Source organism: Heterocephalus glaber, unplaced genomic scaffold, assembly GCF_053883595.1.
Source record: "Heterocephalus glaber isolate CG9 unplaced genomic scaffold, H.glaber_assembly_v1.0 deba00001698, whole genome shotgun sequence".
Taxonomy (NCBI): domain Eukaryota; kingdom Metazoa; phylum Chordata; class Mammalia; order Rodentia; family Bathyergidae; genus Heterocephalus; species Heterocephalus glaber.
In genome coordinates, this window is record NW_028258419.1 from 959,995 (window position 1) to 969,736 (window position 9,742).

Below are 9,742 nucleotides of genomic sequence, written 5' to 3' on the forward strand. Positions count from 1 at the left end.
AGCAATTGGATTGGCAGGGTGTTCGGGCTCACATCTCTTTTGGAAGGGAAGTGCAGCAAGGTTAATGGATGCTCGCCTTGGGTTTGAAGCGATGGAGCTAGGCTTCAGTTAGACGAACAGGCTCCAGAATTCACATCCAGAGGAGACTTCCAAAGAAACAAGACAGATGGCAAAAGCAGAAGCCAAATGTTGAAGGGTAGAGAGAGGGAGGAGGTACAGGTTTTGTCACAAGTAAACCTTTGAGATAAGCAAAGATAGACTTCTACACACTCCAGTGGTCTCCCTCTTCTGCCTCTTCCTCATGCTTTTCAGGGTGTGCTCTCCCTCCTGTCCACCTGCTCCCTGAGCTTGTACTGGGGAGCCTAGCATAGATTTCAGCACATGGAAGATACCCAATGCATATTTATTTATTTGTTTCATGCACAGATGAGTGAATGATAGGTGTCTGTTCTGAGTGTGTGCTCAGGGGCAACTGCATGGGTTCAAATCTTACCACTACCAGTCTCTTGCATTGTGTCCTGGGGCAAAGTTTCCTCTTATGTCCCAGTTTTCTTATTTATAAAATAAGAATAATAAGAGTTTTGAGTTGAGAGGATGATTTTGAGGAATTACTTAACATAACATAGCAGTAATGATTAAGAAAATTGCTCATCTTTAATGATTAACCAATAATAATTATGATAACAATGATGTGCTTTGTTTAATAGTTTGAATAGATCTAAAAATTAAAAGACATTATTAAAGGATTTTTAGGAACAGTACTCTACTACTCTAGTGCAGGGCTGGGTTAAAATTGAAGATATAGAACATATCTGCTAATGGAGATTTGTAAGAAATATTTTTTGGAAAAATTATATGGGGGCTGTTAGTAAGAAAGTAGGTTATATAATTGTTCATGAAATCTTGGCTAACCAGGGAATTCCATATAGTGATCAGTTTAGAGTTGCAAAGGTTAATCTTGCCTGGATTAACTGAGGACCACCCTAGTGAAAACCCATATGTATATTTAAAAGTGGATTTATTGAGTTAATGTGAACTGAGCATATTTTAAATTTATAATTTAACATATTTGATATATATGCACAGCCACTGATAATACCCAGTGTATTCAGAGGCTTCCTTGTGCTTTGAAATCTCTCTATCCCTATACCCCTTACATTGGCAAATCTTTTTTGAGCATTTGGATAGGCTGGAGTGCATCATGCTATTTGGCCATTGGGTGGATTGTTATGTAACTGTTGATTAGTTTAAGTTGGTTGATGGTGTTGTGCAGGTGTTCCATATCCTTACTTCTTTTCTTTTCTTTCTTTCTTTTCTTTTTTTTTTTGGTACCAGGGATCGAACTCAGGACCTTCTGCTTTCAAGGCAGGTGGTGGAACCATTGAGCTAAATCCCCAGCCCTCCTTACTAATTTTCTCCCAACTTGTTTGATCAGTTATTGAGATGGGGTACTGAAATTTCCAACTGTAATTATGGATTGGCCTATTTCTCTTGTAGCTTTGTCAGTTTTTGCTTCATGTATTTTGAATGTATGTTATTAGGTGCATGAACATTTAGGATTGTTATGTCCTCTTGAAGAATTGACTTATTTATCATTATAAAATAACTATTTGTTTACACCAATATTACTTCCATTGAAATTTAGCTTAATATTAGTCTGATGTTAATCAGTCTGATATTAATCAGCTTTCTTTTGATTAGAGTAAGTGCAACATATCTTTTTCTTTTAACCTATTTGTATCTTTAAAATGTGTTTTTGATAGGCAGAATTTGGTTGGGTCTTACAATTTTTTTAAAAAACAATTTGATAATCTCTGTTTGGGATATTTGTATTTAATGTGATTATTAACATAATTAGGTTTGTCTGTCATTTTATTATTTGTTTTCTGTATCTTGCTCTTTGCTTCTATTTGCTCTGACACCTTGGGATTAAGTAACTTTTTAAAGATTCCATTTTATCTTTTTGTGTTTGGCTTATGGATGTAATTCTTTGCTTTGTTATTTTAGTGTTTGCTTTAGCATTCACAACATATATCATTAATTTATTTTGGTCCACCTTCAAGTGATACTATAACCACTTTACATGCTGAAAAAATTCTTTGCAATTATACTTCAATTTCTCCTCTCCTTTATGCTATTGTTGTCAGACCTTTTACTTATATATGTCATAAATTCCATGACATGTTGTTGTTATTATTATAATATTTTTAAACAATTATCTTTTAAAGAAATTTCTATAAAAGTTTTATATATTTATACATGTAGGTAATACACAGTGCTCTTTATTCTTTTGCCTAGTACCATATTTTTAACCATCATTTCTTTCTGTCTATAGGACTTCTTTTAACATTTCTGGTGTTATGGCTCAGCTTTTGTAATGGAGTCCCAGCCATCACATTTACTTCTCAAGCTGAACGAAGGAAAAAGTGAAAAGGGGCAAAGCAGCAATAACTTCCTTTAAGGAGATGTCTCTGAATCCCAGACAACACTTCCACTTTAATATCTTTGCTTAGAAACTATTCAAGTTAGAAAGGAAGCTGAGAAATGTAGTCTTTTATTGCTGTCTTTTGATATTTTTTCCTGACAGTATTGGGGATTAAACGCAGCGCCTTGCACATCCTAAGCAAAAGCTCTATGTCTGAGTTACACTCCTAGTGCAAATTTAGTCTTTCCCTTTCTTTTTCCAGTACTAGGAATTGTACCAAGGGAGCTCTGAGCTACACACCTAGCCCTCCTTATTTATTTATTTATTTATTTATTTATATTTATTTATTTATTTATTTATTTATTTATTTATTTATTTATAATTTCAAGATAGGACCTCCCTAACTTGCCTAGACTGGTCTGGAAATTGCAGTCCTCCTGCCTCAGCCTCTCAAGTGGCTGGGATTACAGGTGTGTGCCACCATGTCCAGCTTGTAGTCTTTTTTAACTAACTGTATTATCTCTGTGAAGAAAGGAGGGTTCTACTGCTGAGGAAAAAAGGGAGAGTAGATATTTGGTGAACAAGAAAGAGTTCCTCCTGGTCTCCTTTCTTGGGCCTAGTACAGGGACTAAATTTAAAATGCATAGAAACACTCAGCAGCACGCCTGGCTTTTATTACTTCCTCAGCGGAAGTGATCTTCCAGGAGACCGTTCAACATAAACCCTTTGGCGGAAGCACTGTATGAGGGCAATTAGCTCTCAACTAAAGCCTCTTTCTTATGCTTCAATGAACTGGTTTCTCCCCTTCTCTGCTGTGGTGTACAAGGAGCCTGTGATGCCATGCATATGACTAACAGCCCCAAAACAAATAAATAAGCCTCCCTTACACTGCATTGGTGTGAAACACACCCCCATCTAATTGCCCTTTGTTGATCTGAGCAGTTATTAATCTTTATTATGAAGACATGCTAATTGTATCTGATCAACCTGACAAAATAAGCAAATCATAAAGTCAGTCGAGTAGAAATCAGACAGAAAGAAAATGAAATTTTTTGGGGAGGGGGGCTGACCACGAGACTACCCTGTTTACTCAAGATGAGAAGTCAACAGTCGCTTATTGACTCAAGTTCCTTCATTATAGCCTATCTGTGGTGATCTGTTTTAAGAATTAGCAGTCATCAGTAAGTAAGGCAGGCTGTCCCCATCTGCTGGCATCAGCACTGTGATTATATGGCCACACCAATCCCTTCCCTGGCACCCTGTGACCGCAGCAAGGGACACTTTTGCTCAACAAAAATTAGCCCAGCAAGAGATGTAAACAAAGTAGCAGCAGCCCAGGCAGCTTTGGGCTTGGGCACAGGCCTGGGGAGACCTGGTGGACAGCTGACAGAGCTGAGAGATGAGCATTCTCATCAGTGGAGGAGGGAGGCTGGGAGGCCTGGATTCACTAACGGCATAGGAGCTTGAGCCAGACACCTGTGACGATGTGCTTCTAGATGTCCACAGCTGCCATGGAAATTCCAGCTTCCTCACAACCAGACTGACTGCGAGGGAAACTGGCCAGGCTCTGACCCTCAGCACTCATCTCAGCCAGAGCTGGACAATCTTGCCCTGGAGTGTAAAAATACCCTGCTCCCCTCAGAGTCCTTGCTAACTCTTTGGGTGTAGGGATGAGCTGGGTCTGGGGAAGGATGTGCAGAATCAGAAAACTGGGCCTTCCCAGCCCTGAAAGCTGAGAACTTGACCTTGGTTCTCAGGAGCCACTAACCCAGCTCAGGGCCTCCTCGGTGCGGGTGAGATGGGCTCACCTGGGTCTTCTCAGGGCAGTTGTGGGGTGACCCTACTGGGACACTCTTGTGGCAGCAAGAGCAAGAAGTCCCTCCTTTTCTAGGCCAATTTGTCATTAAAGTCTGTTGGCCTTGAGAAGCTCCCTCAGATTTTTGTGTTTCCACTTCCCTTTCCATAAAAGGACACAATCTGTATTGTTTTCTTTCTTTTTAAATTTGTATCAGTACATGTTTGCAGTACACAATGATTACACTCATTGTGGGGACTTGGTGCATGTGGATAACACATCTTAGCTCTTTTGTCATCCCTTCCCCTCCCACCCCCTTGTCTCCATCTGTTGTTTCCCTTCCTATTTACAAAAGATCTCCCTCCCTCCCTCTTTCCCTCTAGTCCTTCCTTTTGTAGCCCCTCTCTTCATCTTTGTCTTCCTCCTTCCCGCCCTCCTTCTCTCTTGGTGCTGGGGATTGAATCCAGTCCTTGAGCATGCTAGGCGAGCAGTCTACTATGAGCTGTACCGCCAGCTATAGACCATTTTTTTCAAATTTTCCAGCTCCTACAATTCTTCTCTCTTGGTCTAAGTGCTCCATATTTTTCAACCCAATTCCTCACTTTTCACCCTCATTAGACTTCCTCTGACGGCTTTCTTTACTCAGTACCTCCTTATGGTCTCTCCTGCACCTCTACCTGGGATGCCAAGGAGATTACTTCTAGGATAGCCAGAAATTCACTGTGCTGAGCACTCCAGATCCTCTGGGTGTCCCACTAGCTCGCCGAGTGTCAGTAGTTCCAAGGGTTAATTGGAGACCAATGAGATGATGTTCTTGGCCCAGAGTTGGTTGAACCTTCTCCAGCACTTTACAAAATTATCGGAACAGAAAACCTTTCCAATGTGGTCTCAGAAAAAACATTCCAGGGATCACAAAGAAAGCAGAAAGAAACACATGTGCTTGGATTTTGTGAGACTGGGGACCAATCACTCAGGCCCTCCTTTCCATCTTATTGGAAAGATCCGTCTACAGTGTGCTGAGCACAGAATGAGAGTTAGGCCTTTGGAGAAACTGTGCTTGCTTGGCCAACCCAAGATCAACAAGGGTGCAGTAAAGCGTGTTGTCGACCTGCTTGAGTTGAAGTCCGTCTTCTTTTTCTCCTCTGATCGGAGACACCCCAGCATGTTTAAGCTGCCCATGAACAGGTGGTTAATAATGGGACTTGTTAATTGTCACCTTAAAGTGTGTTTTTAAATGATCTTCTAAGTGGAGTTTCAGGTGCACCACTTATACCCATTCGAGCAAGGCATTTTCCAATGAAATGGGACTATAAATGCAAGTGGGTCTTAACACAATCATTCTCGAGGAGGTGTGAACTCCATCACACACCTCTCCCTTCTGCCTCCTCCTTCAATGAGAGAGTTGAGGGAAGGATTGTTCCCTAGAGGGGCCTTGGCAGCTGAGGAAAAGTATGTAGTGGCTCAGTCTCTAATTTTTTTTTTGGTACCAGGGATTGAACTTAGGACCTTTTGCTTTTGAGGCAGGCAGTGGAACGACTGAGCTAAATCCCTGGCTCCTCAGTCTCTAAAGTAATCACCTCAGTAGGCTATTCAGTGGGCTAGTGTAATCTGACTACCCCATTGTGTTTATGTACCTGTGGAGGAAAAAAAGAGAGAGAAGGTTTGTTTATACACGTAAGGGGGCAGGAAGAGAACAAAATCGTTGGCCTGAGAATTCTGTGACCTGGAACAAACAAGCATAATTAGCTAGGTAAATCCATATAATTAAATTAAATATGAATAGCCACTGATGGAAAATCACACCGTGGAAATAATATGTTTGCTGTTAACGACTCACAATTTATTTGCACCTTAAACACCATGTTTCCTTACTGCTCCAAAGTAGTAAAATTGCCTTCCTCCTGGTGAAATTTATTGCCATTTAAACATGCCAAAAGGCCATCCTGGCAGTCATTACAATAATCTATCATTTCTGCAACTGCTGGTATCCCATTCTGTGGTCAAATTCAATCTGAGAAGGGTCAACAGAATTTTTCCACCAAATGCTTCCCTCTTGACTATCATCAATTTACTTTTGTCAACAAAAAGGGCATTACTACGGAATGAAATGAAAGATCCCCTTAAGACCTCTGGCAAACACGGAGCTGGCTCTGCGGTGTCTTTGCTGCCGTGGCTGTGTCTCTGTGTGCGTGGCTGTCTGCTGCTCTGTGCACATGCGTGGGGGGGGGGGTCCCTGCCACCTGTGGGCTTTCATCTATCCTGGCAGAAAGGAGTGCTGTCAATCCTGAGTCCAGTGGGCCTGCATTTCCTTTGAAGGAGGAGCTTGTTGAATGCAGAGATGAAGTATTGTCCCATTTGGGGTGCTGTCATTCTCCTTGTCCTCTCTTGCTGCCTTTTATTATCTGACCTATCTTGCTTAACCTGCAGATGCACACTTCCCACCACTCTTCACAGCAGGCGATGCTTGCTCTGTAACACAGTGGAAAATGTTTCGGCATCCAGAGGGGAGCTTGCAAGTCTTTTCTCTCAGGAAAAATGAGGTGTACAGTTAAAGGAAACAAACACTATTAACTCAAGGCTTTGCAGTATTTTCTCAGACAGACTTGAAAAAGGTTGTTTTGTTTTATGGGAGCAAGGAGAGAGAAGGCACCCCTGGAGCTGTTGCTATATTGCCCTGGTGGCTCAGTTATCCTCTCCTGAGGTCAACTGCTGCCCTTGCTGTAAGGAGGACGAAGCCACAGGGTAGGACAGGCCCCTCCCATATCACACCCCACAGGGTGGCTGCACCACCCCAGTGTATCACCCGACCACAGAGCTGTCCTTGTCCCCATGGGCTGCCAGAGATCATGACTGATGGTCATGAAAGGTCAGGCTGCAAACCTTCTCAGTATGAACTGTTTCCAGCAGGGATTTGGGGATAAGTAAAAGTTCAGTTTTTCCTCTAGTTCCCCAGTCTTTATAATTTTACTGTCTGTAGTTCATCTCTAATTTAGCTAGAATACATTAAGGTACAAACTATGCGGTTTCCAGTTGACTCTCAAGGTGTCCTAGTCTTTTAGTTATGTATGAGGACACTAACAAGAAGGGGTAGCTCTTATTTGGCTTCTCAATCTTATTTATGCCTATTAGGTTGTAGTTTGTGTACAATGCAATTCTGCTTCTGACTTTATATATTGTGTAGGCAAATTCAGAAATAGAGTTTACCTAGAAGCAGCCATTTCTTTTGGTTAACATCTAGCTTTAAGTTTAGTAAAACAAATTCATGAGTAGTCTGTGGATTGCTGTAAACTAAGCTTAATGAGGTTAACATCGTACATAGAATTTATAGATATTTGTGTACATTTGAGTATTTTTATAATTTAGGATGATGTCAATGTCCTAGCTTTATAGAAAACATTTTTCTTCTTACAAAAATGATACATATTCATTGTAGAAAAATAGAAAATATAAAGAAGAAAAGAAAATCAATAAAATCTCACAATAGAGAAATGATCATTGTTAATGCCTGGGTGTATTTGATTTCATCATTTTACATGCAATATAGGAGATATTGCATATATTTATTTTTATACATTTTATCTTTACATATATAAAGAAACACACTATGATTATTATATAAAATGTTTATAGGAGTGCTGTTCATGATACAAGTACCTGCAGATGATCTGAATATCTATCAAAATGAATTCATAGTTTATTGAGGTGATGGAATATTATAGAACAGTAAAAAAGAATGAACTATAATTTGGACCAAGATGTTTAAGCTCCAGTGATTATATACAGCATTGGTATGGTTTATATGTGGATGTTGCTGCCCCTACTACCTCATGTACTCAGAGGTGGGGCTTTTGGGAGTGACTGGATCATGGGTGTGTGATGCTAGATTAGTCTGTTCATAAATTTATAGTTGAATGTGATGTTGAGAGGAGAAGCCTGGTGGGAGCTGGGTCATGTGGGCGTGGTCTGGGTGAGTGTATATATATATATATATATATATATATATATATATATATACCCCTTCTCCTCCCTTGATCCCATTCTGCTTCTTCCTGCCTGCCACACACACCATGAGCCATTTCTCCTCCACTACACCCCTCTGTCACACTGTCCTGCATTGGAGCCAGCCAACCACGGACTGCAGCCTCAAACTGTGAGCCAAAATAAACCTTTCCTCCTTTAACTCCTGGGTGTCAGGTATTGTGTCCCAGCAATGAGAAAGTAAGACAAACATAATGCCCTTTTTATCACTACCTAAAACAAGCCCTCCCAATACATGTACCTGGGCTTTAAAAATACAGGTAGGTGTAATGAGTTTACTGCAAAGGTGAGAGTGGCTGTGGGTGGTGGAAGTACTGGCAGGTTTGGGGAGGAAACCTGGAGGTCCAAAGACTGCACAGATGACTTTCAACTAGTCTCTTATTTCTGTGCCAGTTGGCACCTCTGGTCCCAGGCTTAGGTATTGAATCTTGGCACTATGGACCACAGGGAATTCATTCTTTATTGAGGGGAGCGTGGCGAGCACTGTACAATGTTTACCAGCCATCAAGACCCTTACGTGCTAGTTCAAGTAGCAAGCACCTCCACACCACCCCAGTCCCTATTCTCAAAATGTCTTTGGACATCCTCAAATGCCCTCTGGTATTTGGCAAATCGCCCACTGTTAGCCGAATGTGTGTTTATGTTTAATGGCTCAAAAAGAGCGTAAATGGTAAAGTGAATCTTGTCTTACAAATTCAGTGTCTAAAATGAAATCCTCGCTGGCAATTATCCGCACTACCAAATACCACAAAACTGAGTTCCACATTTGGTTGATTTCGGTGTAGGTAGAGTCCCCTGAAATAACCTTAAGCGCGGCCCGCTGAATTGCCCGGATACAGAAAAGGGGTTTGCCGTTTTATTAAAAAGTCCTTTGTAAAATCCACCGACATATTTGTGTTGGCGGCTGTGGAGCTCCTTCTGCAACATGACCGATTCTCGGGCCGGGTGGAAACTTCTGCTGGGGGACCGTCCTGCTGCGTGACCCGGGGGAAGCCACCAAATGCCATCAATCTCCTAGGAGGAAAAACAGAGCCATCATAACAACGATACCGGCTCGCCTAGAAGCCTTCTGAAGAGAGGTCTGTGGGAGGACAAACTGGTAATATTTATTGTGATTATCAGCCCCCCGGGGGCCTTTTGAAGAATTCTGTCTGATTTACCAGGCAGCTGCCCCATGGATATGCATGGGGTGAGCCGGTAAGGACAGGGGTGCGGAGGGGCGCTGTGAGGAGGAGAGGGAGACCAGGCCCACGGCGGGGCTCCAAGGGTGACCTCATATTTAGCCCCAGATGTTCAAACCATTTCTAAATATCGTTACAGTCTGGACGAGGCGCCGTTTTCTGTTCTCGCTCAACTTTGAGAGTCAAGCAGGACTTTAGAATTTCAATGCTCGCTTTAGCCTGTGAAAGACGTGGTAATGTGTAAAAGTGGCCTGACCTTTTCATCGTTCATTGCTGAGTGGATGGCTGACCATTCCTATTCCC